Genomic DNA, 14,645 nt, shown 5'->3' on the forward strand with positions numbered 1-14,645 from the left:
CAGATTTGTTTTGTGACCTTGATTTACACCTGAAAGGGGTGTTTTGTCAGCTTCAGTCAGGAGAGGTAAGGTGGCTTTGGTAGGTGAATGATGCAATGGAGGCGTCATCTGGCAGCAGAAAATACTCCTGCCATGGTTCTCCACACTACAGCCCCAGTCCTGCCACTGAAAATGCCTCTGCACCAGTGTGAACGCGGTGCAGAGGCAGCAATGCCTGTGTAACTCCTACCTAGCAATTAAAGTGCAAAACTGTGTCTTATATTAAGAGACCTATGCGCACACACAAATATTTTTCACTACTTTACTAAAGTGAAAAATCCCGTTTTAGGAAGAATTTCACTGGCATGTTGTGGTGGGTTGACCCTGGCGGAGGGCCAGGTGCCCACCAGAGCTGCTCTATCACTCCCCTCTTTCATTAGACAGGGGAGAAAAAAGTACAACAAAAAAGCTTATGGGTCAAGATAAGGACAGGGAGAGATCACTCACTAATTATCGTCACAAGCAAAACAGACTGAACTGAGAGAGGGAATTCATCTAATTTATTACTAAGCAAAACAGAGTAGAGGAATGAGAAATAAAATAAAATCAAATCTTAAAACACCTCCCCCCACCCCTCCCATCTTCCCAGGCTCAACTTCACTCCCGGCTTCAACCTCCTCCCCCCTCAGCGGCACAGGGGGACGGGAATGGGGGTTACAGTCAGTTCATCACATGGTGTTTCTGCCGCTTCTTCATCCTCAGGGGGAGGACTCCTCTCATTGTTCCCCTGCTCCAGCGTGGAGTCCCTCTCACGGGAGACAGTCCTTCACGACCTTCTCCAACATGAGTCCTTCCCATGGGCTACAGTCCTTCACAAACTGCTCCAGCGTGGGTTTCCCCCACGGGGTGCAGACCTTCAGGAGCAAACTGCTCCAGCATGGGTCCCCCATGGGGTCACAAGCCCTGCCAGCAAACCTGCTCTGGCGTGGGCTCCTCTCTCCACGGATCCACAGGTCCTGCCAGGAGCTTGCTCCAGCGCGGGCTTCCCACAGGCCACAGCCTCCTTCAGGTGTCTCCACCTGCTCCGGCATGGGGTCCTCCACGGGCTGCAGGTGGAATCTCTACACCCCCTCATCCTTCCTCCATGGGCTGCAGGGGGACAGCCTGCTTCACCATGGTCTTCACCACGGGCTGCAGGGGAATCTCTGCTCCGGCGCCTGGAGCACCTCCTCCCCCTCCTTCTGCACTGACCTGGGTGTCTGCAGAGTTTCTTACATCTTCTCACTCCTCTCTCCGGCTGCAAAAGCTCTAAGTGTTTTTTCTCTTTCTTAAATATCTTATCCCAGAGGCGCTGATTGGCTTGGCCTTGGCCAGCAGCGGGTCTGTCTTGGAGCCGGCTGGCATTGGCTCTGTCAGACAGAGGGGAAGCTTCTGGCAGCTTCTCACAGAAGCCACCCCTGTAGCCCCCCCCGCTACCAAAACCTTGCCACACAAACTCAACACACATGTTACAATCTCTATTTAGCTACCAGCTTAAATAATGTAGTTCGAGTCAGATGGTAAATGGAATCCATGGTTAATCCAGCGATTAATTACGAATTGTTGAAGTCTGTTTATATTAGCTTAAAAACATATGTGAAAAAGACATATATTAGTTTTCATATCCTATACAATCCCCCTTGCCTTACAACCTCAGAACTATCCCAAAACTGAGGAACAGCCACCTGCACCCATAGAGGAAAACAGTATTATTCAGAGATAAAATCCTTTGCCATGAAGTCTTACGCTTTGTCTTGTATAATCCCTAAACCATTTTTGTGCCAGAGCAAGAAAAACGCCTGTAGTACTGAAAATTACTACATTTATTTGGAACCACAACATGCTTGTGAATAAAACCATCATTTGAACACTGAAATTAAGAGAAAGTATTTCAAGCTTGCTCTATATTATCCTAATGAAGTATGTTTTCTAATTCAAAATTATGAGAGAAATTAAGCAGTTTAAGCTGAAGACTGATTCCTGAAGATTACAACTGAGCCTCAATTCCAACTCTGCAATCTTGGGAAATACAACTTAATCTTTTTACTTATAGCGCACTGTAAAGTGCTTTATAATAGTTTACGTAGGATTCATCCACCTCACAGGTGTTTTGTGCTTTTTAGCTGGACAAAATTTACATAAAAATTGAAACGAAAAACAAGATGATAATGCAAACCTTATCAAAGGATATAAACCACCACACATCTTCACTTTAAAAATTCCCTTCAAGATACATCACCATCACCATAGTAACAACCCTGACTTTGAATTCAAGGTTGATTGAATTTCGTCACACTCCCAGCCTTCCAGCTTCCTGTTAATTCAAATTATTAATTGGCAGATATCCAGAAGAAGCAGGGGAGGGGAAATCTAATTTGTGCATGTACTTAGACAACTAAAAACTCCCTTTACAATTGCTTATCTCCATATTCCCTCTGTTCATCTTCCAGAAAAGCAACAGAATAAAAGCAGAAGCACTTTCTTAGTGGAAGAAAATGAAGTGCTAAAAGTATAACCCATTTTTCAGCAACTGCAGAAACACACATCCTTGCCTTTTTGCTGCCCTTGTTTTCATCACTGGCATTAGTAGTTATTTTTTAACCACTGCTCAATGTGGCAAGTCCCTCTGACAGGAGATGCAAAGGCAAAGCGTCTTTCCCGAAGAACTTGCGGTTAAAGCTCTCGACTAAACCCACAGGAGTTACTAAAGTAAAGGATGAGACTTGATGGCTCTCAAGTGAAGCAGGGGCATGACAGTGGTCCTGCGGTACCTGCAGAACCTCACCTCTTGCAGGGCTAACGGAGGCACACTTTACAAGGAAGAAGAGGAGGGATGCAGGGGTCTACATGTAAGTGCACAAATAACAAGGGATTACTCCACTTTCTCAGCTCACTCTTTCTTATGTCACCTCCCACGATTATTTTTGTCTTTTATCATTTCTTTGTTATGCTTTTAGAATTTCCCTATTTCCCCTCAGGGTTTGGGGTATTCGGAAGGAAGGTTATATTTACACTGGGGTGGCTGAAACTTTGCCTTTTTCCAAGACACAGTTGACTAAACAGTTGACTAAACTTGGCAACATTTACAGTATCTGCTGAAATCAACACCTGACTTCCTCTACACCAAGTAAAATTAATTAGATAACTGTCATTAAAAAAAAAAAAAGAAAAAGAAAGAAGATGATCACTGTCATCTGCCTCTTTTTGGTATCAGTCACTTTTTTACTGGTACCATTAGAAGAGTGAATGGTTAAATCTGGAAATATTTGTAACATAAAAAAAATACCCAAAAATTCAAACTCAGTTGTGCCAGGTTATATAGGCAGTAGAAGGGCTGGAGCTAGAAGTAGTACATACAATTGTAGAACCATTTAGGTTGAAAAAGACCTTTAACATCATCGAGTCCAACCATACAATAATTGTATTCATCTGCCCTGCAATTTGTCCCTTACTGGAAGCCCTATGAATGCCCAGTGGCCGAAAGCAGAAAGGCCAGGATGTTCCGGCTGCCTCTGTCGGGTGACCCCAGGAGGCTGCAGGCCACCGATGGGGTGGGAAGATCTCCACCGCGAGGAGCTCAGCCACGGTCGGGTAGAACTAGCACAGCGCCGCAGCCCCGCTGGAGAGGTTTTGCACTTCTTGCTGTATGGCCAACAAAGATATTTGAACAGATGGCACTATGGACTTGGGATTTTATGTTGCTTTTCATATTATTCCCATAGTCAACGGGGATAAAACTGACTTTGACGCATGAAAAGTCAACCCACAGACATTATTTTTTTTTACACACCACTGCTAATAAGATGTCTCAAAATAAAATTACCTCAGATCTTTAGGGGCAATACCCCAATACCCCCTTTTGCAGTAGTGTTGCCATACATAGATACGAACAGCTGTAATCGACCAAAACTTATTCAACCACCGGAGTGTTGCACAGGGAGGGCAGGTTACACCTGCCCGTCTTTCGTCAGCACGGACTCCGGCTAACAGTCAAACGCGCAAATATGCAGCAGCACCAGTTCTCCGTATACGGTGAAGATACTCATGTATGAAAGATATCTGAGCTACAAGCCACGCTCTTACTTTCCAGAATCTGCACGCAAATGAGAAGGCATAATTTAGCCTTTAACATAATGAAATACCCTTTCAACGTGAGGGGAGTAATTTCAGTAGGTTTCAGTTTATTTCAGTAGGTTCAACACTCAATTCTAACATTTCAAAAGACGGTCCGTCATTAAGCAAAGCACAAAATCTCAGTTTTCCATTGCTTCCCCTTCCCATATCTTTACGTATTCCGAAATACTTCAGCTGTTCTGCCAGTTCCAAGAGGTAAATAACTTCAGTTGTTGTTTAAACTGACTTGGAAAAAACTGTGCACCCTGTCATCCCTTCCCCGAGCCCTGGGGTGCTGCAAAATCCAGTCACATCTGCACTGCATACAGTAAGTAACCACATCTTGTTTTTAAGTCTTGACCACATCCTTTTACCTCCATTTCAGCTTGGTGGGCCTAATTTAAGTAGTGGTTTACTAATTAGATGAAAAAGCATTCAAAATGCCTGCAAAACCAATCAGGAGTCAAGTCCCAGTGGCTATCTGGCCTTCAATGGGCTAATTTCCTTAGTTGCCAGATCAAAGGTAACGCAGATGGCACGGACGCAAAGAACAGAATTCAAACTGGAGGATTACAGACAATCAAATGCTGCTGATGAGCAAACCAAAACTACTAATTATAGTTTTTATAAAATGCATAGGAAGTAAGAGGTTCAGAAGAATTCTACTGATAGCCCAGTTCCTTTTTGCTCCCAGGTCTGTCTACTTTTACCATGCCAATTGGGTGTAATACAAATAGGGATGAGGGGAGCATAACATTGACTGGTTTTATTCCAATACTGGACTGAAAAGCCTATTAATTATGTGAGATTACACACCATCCACAAGGAAATCACTGTTGTTTTCAACTGTTAAACTGAAATTACTAAGGGGGAAAAAAAGTCACTGTGCTTTTAAAGCAATGACCAAATAACTTTTTACATATTGCCCGTGATCCAGAAGGAAAGGAGGTAATTTCTAAGGGTGGAATATTAATTTGTATGTGCTGTATCAGTTAAAAACTCTACAAGGTAACCAAAACCTATTCTGCATTGTTCAACACAAAACTGAGAGTGGCTAAACTAATAGAACTGTTCAGCTGACAAGATATAGCATACAATAAATTGTCATTGGTTTTATGCCCACTCTTCAGGCTCAGATAATACAAAATACAGGAGTAGGAAAATGTGATCACAGATGCACGAATTTATCTCTTTTATCAGTTCAGTTCTAGTTTAAAGCAGTTTAAATGAGCTTTGATAATGAAAGGCGACGGGACCAGATCCAATAGTGCAAGTGATTTGATTAGCTCCCTGCTAACCATCACAGGTAGATTTAATTTAGAACGGAGTGATCACGTCTGACTGTGGTAAACAGCTCTGCATCTGCCTTCCAAGGTAACACCTTCATAGGAGAGAGCTTGAGATCTGCTGTCTTCGCAAAGTTTTTAGCTAAATCCCCCATTTCAAGCTTCTTGTAACTTCTCCAAATAACTACAATAAAAAGAACGATGCAAGTTTCTAGAACACCAAGAAACCACTTGATGAATAAAATCTGCTGTGTAAACTCTCTCTAAATCTACTGAAAAGTATAATTAAAATTATGTACACAAGCCCTGGGGCTGAGTTTAAGGGTCAACTAGAGCAACTGGGACAAAGCTACAGCAAACCCCATATACCTAAAATACTTCATCAACAAATAAACTCCAGTAGTAACGAACATCCCACAGTACCTGAAATTTTATTTCCTCCATCCCTTTAAAAACAAGGCCACTCCTATTTTGCTCTCTCTTTCAAAGGGATACGTAATTCTTCCACTGCATAGCAACAATGGTTTAAATCAATACAAATGCAATTTCATTTGTCTCCCACATATTTCTGTCAAAATTTTAGGAACGCAAAACATAACACAATGATGCAGACCATCACCTACCAATGAGTTCTTAATATTCGCTCTCCTGTGAAATCCTAAACCAAAACCAACTTAAGAGTCAAGAGAAGAACGTATGCAAAGAGGCTAGACTTCAAAAACCCTCCAGCAAAGTTAGATACTCTTTAGTCACAGTGCTGTATGCAAGGTGAGAGCAAACACTGATTACAGGACAGGCAACCAGAGTACGAAGAGAGAGCTCTGAGTTACACGGCACCGTGAAACCTTTGGGGAATGACTGAAATAAGCACCACAAGAGAAATGGAAATTCTATGTAAAGAGACTTTGTAAATTCTCTAATTATTGACACTGATGGAAAAGCTAATATAAAGGAAAGAAAGATGGTTAGTTTATCCAAAAAAAAAAAAAAAGGAAAACAGTTGGCAAATTTGTATTTATACCTATCACAAAATTGGTAACAGGCAATAACCACAGGCTTAATCTACCTCGGACAGATACCAAGTTTTCCCTCATTTTTGTTTTTTGGCTGCACTAGCTAATCAAGCATCTACAGAGTGGAGAAACTCATAGCATCCCTAGGCTCCAGCCTCCCGTTCTTTCCTCCCCTTCCACTCAACCGCCCTGACCCACTGCTTCTACTGATCCCCTTCCCATCCCTTGGAGCACAGTTCTCAGATCCATGTCATGATGGATAGCTTGCTTCCTTGACTTTTGCTGGTCTGACCTTGGGATATTTATTAAAAACTCATATTGTTACTGTTTTTCTTTAATGATCTTTGCATAATTTTAGACATCTATTTATGGGGAGAATTTTTACTCTTTCAGCTTGTAAAGACTGTATATAATAACACATTTCCATTATCTAATTAGGATGAATTCAAAATATTTGGGCTTACTCTTAAGCAGATAATTTGCAAAGATCTATCAATATCTATAGAGCAAATGCATACATAAAAAGAGAAAACGGCTTCTCCAGTTTACTACTAAATAGAGATTTATCAACTCAAATTGTTTAAAACAGAATCATCCCACTATGACAAATACTTTGATGTAAAGCTAGAGTTGTTATAATCAAGGAAATTAACAAAAATATTGGAATGATATTGTATAATCTGAAAAGGTCTGAAGCAATGTTTTGGGAAAACATGGCTGGAAAGACCTCCTAACATATCAGACACAAGTTTAGCCTTAGTCATATTTTTATCACAGCTGAACTTTTGGCTCAAAAAATAAAGAATTTGCAAAAAAATCATGAAACTGGCAGTGTGAAAGGAGGTTATTGTGCTAAAACCTAAAGTAATACATTTTAAAAACATGGGATTAATTTACATTTGAGGTCAACAAACATTTTGAAGCAAATGATTAAGCCTCAAATGACCAAAGATATTTAATATCTGTATTCATGGAATGTAATGTCACATAAGTAACACAGAGATACTATTTTGCTTAAGGCCAAATTACAATGTTTATTCAAAAAGGTGTACTGAACCCTTCTTTTGTGCCAGTACAAGGATTATTGTTTTTTGCATGATGATGCTGAATTTTTAATATAGAGGAAAAGACTCATCTCAATGTCAAAACGTATTCATGTCAAATCTTTTTTGGAACAAAGCTCGTAACTTGAAAGCTCAAAGGACAAATAAGCATATTTTCTGCATTTCATTTCTCTACAGACATAAGAAGATATTCTAACATTAAGCAAGTCTTTAACATTGAACTTTATTAATAATAAGGCAAGATGATTAGCATGTTTAAAGTCTAGTTTGAGTTATATGGGCAATATGATTCAATTCCTGTATAAAAGCCAGCAGCCACACTAGAATTACACCAAGATTTCTCCAAACTAATTTTGTTTTGCTATCAGCATGGAGCTGAAGAAGAGGCAGAAACAGCAGCAGCATCCTTAAGCTAAAATACCAGAAGCAGCATTTGACTGCTCAAGATGCATTTAATACCATTTGGAAGCAAGTCCTTGCAATACCTTGATCTGGAACAGTATTTCTGAACCAGCAGTCTAGCATCTGTCATTAACTAGTATAGTAGGAATACTTCTAAGGACAGATTGTTGTTTTTCTAATCTTGTCAACTACACTTAATGGGACACATTCTGAACATTCGATTCTGGATAGAACACAAGTTTGCCTTGATACCTTTTGCAATAGCAAAAAGAAGAATTGGTTCGTAAAGGTAAGCTGTAAAACACTATTAAAATACTGAAACACTACAGCTCAGCAGCTGTAAATTACTACTGTAAACAAATTGTAAGTTGATCTTTCACATATTATACATTTTTCATAACTGCCTATCTAAAGTTATTTAATATGTGGTATACTATGTATGTGTATACAATTAAAAAATCATAGACAATATATAATGTAAATAGTTCAGCATAAAAGTATTATTTCATCTGTAGGCCAGTTCCAGTTCCATGTGGGAATAAGGTACGTGATGTAGCTAATCTATTAAGGAGGCTCTCAAGCAGTAACCTAAAGCTTTAATTGTTTTGTTGGGTTTTTTTCTAGTATCTTCCATGAAGCTAACCTCAGGTTTTGCTTGGCACTTTATATTTCAACAGAGAGAGAAAATGTCTAACCAAAGTCTTAGACTCCTTGGAATCAGTAAGAAAGGTGCCAGTGGCCTCAGACCAGCTATTACTAGTAAGGATGAATATATATCAAAAGACTTGAAAACATGGTATCGTTGCCTTTTTGTTTATGTAGAATTCTCAGAGTCAGACTGGTATCTTTTCTGTGTTGTGGAGAATCAAAAATATCTTGTACTTTTAAATTAGTTTTACAATGTTGAATGTAATCAATCTTTAAACACACAAACTAAAAAAAAGGGTGGGTTTTTTTCCGTTTTCCGTCAAGAAATGTAAAAATGATTAAGATGAATCATTATATCCAGGGACCTTGATTATGGGGGAACTGAGTAGGGATTAGAGAAATTATTTTACATTTCCTTGATCAGGAATATACAATCATGTTATAGAAGGCGGCTTCTATGATTGATTATTCTGTTTATTAGGACTGGAAACAGGCTAGATAAAAGGCAAATTAATTTGTGCATGCATCAGTTGAACTAAACTTATTTAAACGGATTTAAGTTGATGATAAACACAATTCATGTTACAGAGATTTGGGATGCTTGCTAATTTACATTGTAGCCCACAGAGTAACCAATATATAAACATTAACCATCTCAGATGTAACAAAAATTATAAATCCACTTTGTTTTATTACAACAGATATACTGTTTGGAAGAGTGTCTTTCCTGTTCCCCATGTATTTTCTAAGTAGGTAACAGCCATATTAACCCAATCTCTTGAAATACTCATTAGGAGAAGATACAACACTATACAGCCCTGGGAAGCCACCTCACGTGTGAAGGTCTGAATGCAGTATGGGTTATTCAAAGGGAATGGGCTTTGCCCAAGTCAATCCAAAGACTATTTTGAGAAATACCGCACAAACTGTTGCACCAATGTAGAATTGAGTGTGCTGCAGCTGCTTGCCTCTGCTTGTTTTAAAACACAAGCTTCAAGTGAACCAACCGTTAAAACGTATTCTTCTTCAGAGGGAGACTCTCCTAATTCTGTTTGGGGAGCAGCAGATTTACTGCACATACACAGCCCCTTGTTACAGGTAATTTGCAGAAGACACTACACCCCTGAAATGTGCTACACGCACAGGGTTTGCATGGTACGTGTACAAGGACATACCTGAATTTTCCAAGGGTGCTGCAGCCTAACCCGGATTTGCTGACCTGAGCAAGTTTCTGCAGTTCTGCCCAGACAGGTTGAGCAGACTTCAGGTGGGTGAAGAAGAACCATTTGCCCTGTGTGCAGTCTGTGTCTCTGCTGATAAAACTCACAGGAGCAGTTTTGGGCAATACAGAGCTCTACTCTCACCCACCCTGTGGCAGCTCCCACACTTCTCAGCAGCAGCAGATTTCAAAAACAGATTTCATTCACACCTATCACTTAATCTGGCACTCTAGGTAAGCTAAATATAAACTTATTAACGATTACAACAAAAATTGTCTTTCTCCACTCTGCGTATCTATTACTAGCACTTTTAAGTGACGGGCACAGTGAATGTGGTATCCTAATGCGCTCTGCAAATCAAAGGACAGAGAACACAGGATTGTCACAGCTCAGTCCTAAAAAGTCTGAGTTATGCCTTAAAAAATCACCAGCTTAGTTTAAAAATCAAAGGATAATGTATTTTACCATCTTATTTTGGAATGCTAGCATCCTCAAGCCTCTCTTCACTATCATAGAAAAAACCTTTCTTGGAAGCTTAGCTGGGGTGAAGAAAAAAAAATTAAAAAAAAAAAAAAAGAAAAAAAAAGTGCAATAATCTCATTCTACTAGCATTAGTTTAAAATGCTACCGTATAAAAGGCAGGCTCAAAGCAAGTATCTCAGAAGTTGGCCATGACTAGAATAGTAGTTTCCTCATCTCTCCAGCACAATGTAAAGGCATAAAATTTGTTACCTAATATACAATTTCCTTTTCTAGCTGGATATACTTTCTTCTGACTTGGCTGAAAGGTCAAAAAATACTGATTAAGTCATATTTAATGAATAATACCAGAGTTCAGTTAACTATGATTCACCAAGTAGCAAGAGAAGTATCAGGGAATATAGAAATAAAACTCTGCCTTAGCCTTGAAACAGCTGCAAATTTAAAGAATGTTTATTTTTATGTCATTTTAAAATATGCTTATTTGTAAAAATAATATGACAACAGTTCACTATTTTTCGTGAACAGACACAATGCCAGGTGACTTTTAGGAATAACCACACACTATGAATAATGAATGCTGAGGAGTCAAAGGGAATAGTTCATATGTAGGCCCACAGGTGCCATATTATTTGTTGACAACACTTGGAAAATAATTTTAGAAATCAAAATCAATACACAGTTTATTAACTAAACCCAAGAACTATGTTGTAAAAGATATTGTTTAAAAGTAGTTTGATTTTTCTAGTTCATACATCTAACTGACGAATGAAATGATTTGGTGGGATCTAGTGCCAACAGCATCTGTTGTTACCATACAGAAAACTTCTCTCTCTGCCCATGCAATACCATTGATAAAGTTCTAAATAAATTAAAACAAACCATTAGTAATCACTAATTGTGAAAAAATTATAAAAGATGTTAAGGAACAAGTGTGCACAGGTATAATACTTCTCAAATTCATGCACTTGCAAGCCAACTCTTTGATGATAGTTTCTTTTACTCTCCTTGTATAAAATGCAATGTTCTTGTAAAAAGAAGAGTCGCATTTCATCAAAATCAACCATCTTAATGCTGACCTATATATAATGAAACATTCTCTTCAATCATACCAAATGAATGCTTCTGAAATGTTGCTGAAAAAATAATGCTCTGGAAATGTATTTCAAAAAGAATATTGAACATTTTCTTATGTTAATCTGTCCCTGTGCACTTCTACCAAAACCAGCCACAACCCGCACTATCACATTTCATTTGTGACTTTCTCAAACCGTGACATTCCAAGCCCCTTCAACACAGAAACCTGTTCAGCGTATCAGCTGACAGTTTGAAATAATCTTCCACTTACATCCTATCCATCTTGTTCTTAAATTCAAACTAACTAATTCATACAATAAACATCAATCTAGTAAAGGGTGATCTGTTTCTTCCCAGGTATCATGTGCGTGCTCCTACTATTTCTAACTGAGCTCCCCCAATTCTGCATGTTGTCACATCTAATTTTGCCTCATCTCTCTGTTTCATCTTGCTTTTTACACTCCAAGGTTTTCTAGTCAAGATACTGTAATTCCCTATGCATTCATACAATGTATCACACCTGATCTTGATATAGTCGGCCTCTTGTTATTGTTACCTCCACCATATCAATAATAAACAATGATAACAGTAAGAATGCATGGGACAAAATTAACATGCCCGTATTTTGTTAAAACAGATTTTGATTAGTCTTGATGGTGATTTTGGCCATGATTTGCAAAAGCCACTACTAACTTAGGGAAATAATTTTGGTGCCTTTGGTACCTAGTAGAAAGTACTAAAGTGGTCTGACACTTACAATGTAAAAATTGTTCGCCTAGCTTGGGCAACTAAACTAGTAAAACACAGGACTGACGAAACTTCTGCAGTCCATTCCCAGGCACAAGAGAAGATCCACTAAAAAGGATTACTAACTCTGTAAAGTCCTAATGTTTTTCTCTGCTTCTGGTTTTCCTTATGCTGGTTCAGATAAGCAATTGTTACAGAACTCTCCAAGTAGATTTGCACCACTCCTCCTAATAACTCTCCAAAATCCAATAAGGAGTTTCTACAACATTTGATGCCAGGAAGTTATAGGAAATTTTCCTGGAGCTTCTTTCTTAGAAACATGACATTTTCTACCTGTATTGGCTCTGCCCTCACTATAGATTAGTGAGAGACGTTCCCTTGCAGAGAGGAAGGTCCCAGTGCTACTATGAGATGGAAAAGTACTAAAGCATGTACCATCACCCCTTGTTACAAAATCTCTGGCTAGCATAAGACCAGCTGCACATGTCAGAAGGAAAATGCGAAAGAGATCCTGGAGATCTGCCTGTACTTCAGAGGGATGGAAAATAAAAAGACTGATGATCAATTACTGGCTACATATCTGGTGAAAAGTTGAGAGGTTCTGGCCTTTGGAACAGCAACTCGCATCCATGGTGAGAAGGAGCCATATTTAGGGAATAAGCTTCATCTCACTGACATGCGGTTACTCTCTGGATAAGGATGACCTAGGGCTTGCAAAAAGCTTCTCAAGTAAACTGGGAGGTGTTAACAGAAACAGACGCAGTACAAACTCAACCCCACACAGGGATGCCCAAGAGGAGGGAACAATCAGATGTTGGGGAACGGGCAAGACAGGCCGTAAACTCTTCTTTAGAAAGTTGTATAGTTGCTATCACTTTACGCTGTTGGGGACATCTCCACAATTAAAACACTAAAACCAGTACTTCTAACTTTTCGGGAAAGGAGAGCCAGAGAAAAAGAAATAGAAGATGGTACTCTACATTATTGGCACCATTATCTCTCAGAATTACTAATAAGCCAGGGGGGACAAGATCTTGAATTCATCTAAGTATTACGCTAGCAGATCCTGGGAGGATATACTGTTGGTAACATGAGATAAAGCAAACCACCAAGCATATCAGAGAACTGAGTAAGTATCCGTAAGCTCCGCAAGTATCTGTTTGTAAAACATGAAAAGACATACGAAGGACATCCATCTGAGAGATGCAAGACAGAAATACCACACAGGCGCTCCTAAATTTTTCTTTTTCTAATACCAAAAGGATAATTACACTCTGGACCTGCGCATTCAACATGTAAAGTTTAGTTAATCAAAAGCATGGAAGTTCATTGGCTCCGGAAACTAGAGGAAAATTCTGCATTTGGGAGAAAGTACAGAGATGAAAATGTGGAAGGACTCTCCCTACCCCACTCCCACCAGGGATCAAAGGCCACTATTAAACAGTCCAAAAAAGGCAACCTGTGGCCAAAAATCACACTCTAATTCTGGGTTAAGGGTATAATTAGATTGAAATATACATTACCCATGAAAAAAACCCACCACACTCAGCTAGAAATTAATTTAAATAGGAAATTTTGGGCTAAAAAAAAAAAAAAACAGACAAGAAAAGCAGAGGGCCTCCAACTTTTGACTCATATTTTAAGAGAATACAAGCATGCTGTGCAGAAAACCCAAAAAACCCTCATACATATTTTCTTCCCTGTAAGTAGGAAAAAAAATGTTTTTACAGATAAGGAGGCCATTAGTAACTAAAATGAATGTTAAAAGACAACTTTAAAATAGCACACCCAGATAATTTGTGCCTTAGAGTCCTAAAAGTGTTTGCTAGAGTATAATTTCAATGATGCTAATTTTCAATACATTTTGGAACACCAGAGAAATTCAGTAAAACTGCTAGCATTTTCTGCCAGTATTTGAAGATGGTAAGCGGTATGATCTCAGTAATTATAGAGCTTTACGCCATTATTAATCTCAGGCAAAATAACCAGCAAACAGATAAAGCATAAATTCACTGGGAAATGACACGAATAAAACTGATGCCAATCAACACCATTTTATAGAAACTTGTTCAGTAAAACAGAAAGTTTGATTTAATCATCTGATAAAGTTATGAACTGTGGTCAATAGAAGTTACTCCACAGATGAAACACGCAGATTTTTGAACAGCATTTAGCTTACAGCCACACAACATTCAAGAGTAAGAAATCATTATCAGTGTCATCAAATGTGATTAAGATATAGATATAAAATAGTAGCTGTTAACAGGAAATCATAATTGAAGAAGAATGTTCTACTACTCTTCCCAATAAAATCACCCCATACTAGCTAAACATTATCTAAGAGTATCATCAAGGGTACAAAAGTAAATATTGTTGTAACAGTTATGGCACAAAAACTGTCAGACTGGTTAATAACAGTAGCAGAGTGGTTATTCAGAGTAATATGGATTGCTTTGTAAGATGGGGACAATGTATGGCAGCCAAGTGAACTTATGTAGCAAGAAAGAATGAATGAATGCAGGCAATACTCAGAAAATAGTGCACAGAAAAAAAAGGACTTAAAAAAGAAATACAATC

At 38.8% G+C, this 14,645-nt stretch overlaps 1 protein-coding gene across 4 annotated transcripts in view; it reads right to left on the reverse strand.

Annotated features, from left to right (window-relative positions):
* TBL1X (transducin beta like 1 X-linked) overlaps nt 1-14,645 on the reverse strand; it is a 204,880-nt gene that overhangs the window by 79,849 nt on the left and 110,386 nt on the right. The gene's annotated exons all lie outside the window — the stretch shown is intronic.

This window comes from Balearica regulorum, chromosome 1, assembly GCF_011004875.1.
Source record: "Balearica regulorum gibbericeps isolate bBalReg1 chromosome 1, bBalReg1.pri, whole genome shotgun sequence".
Classification (NCBI taxonomy): domain Eukaryota; kingdom Metazoa; phylum Chordata; class Aves; order Gruiformes; family Gruidae; genus Balearica; species Balearica regulorum.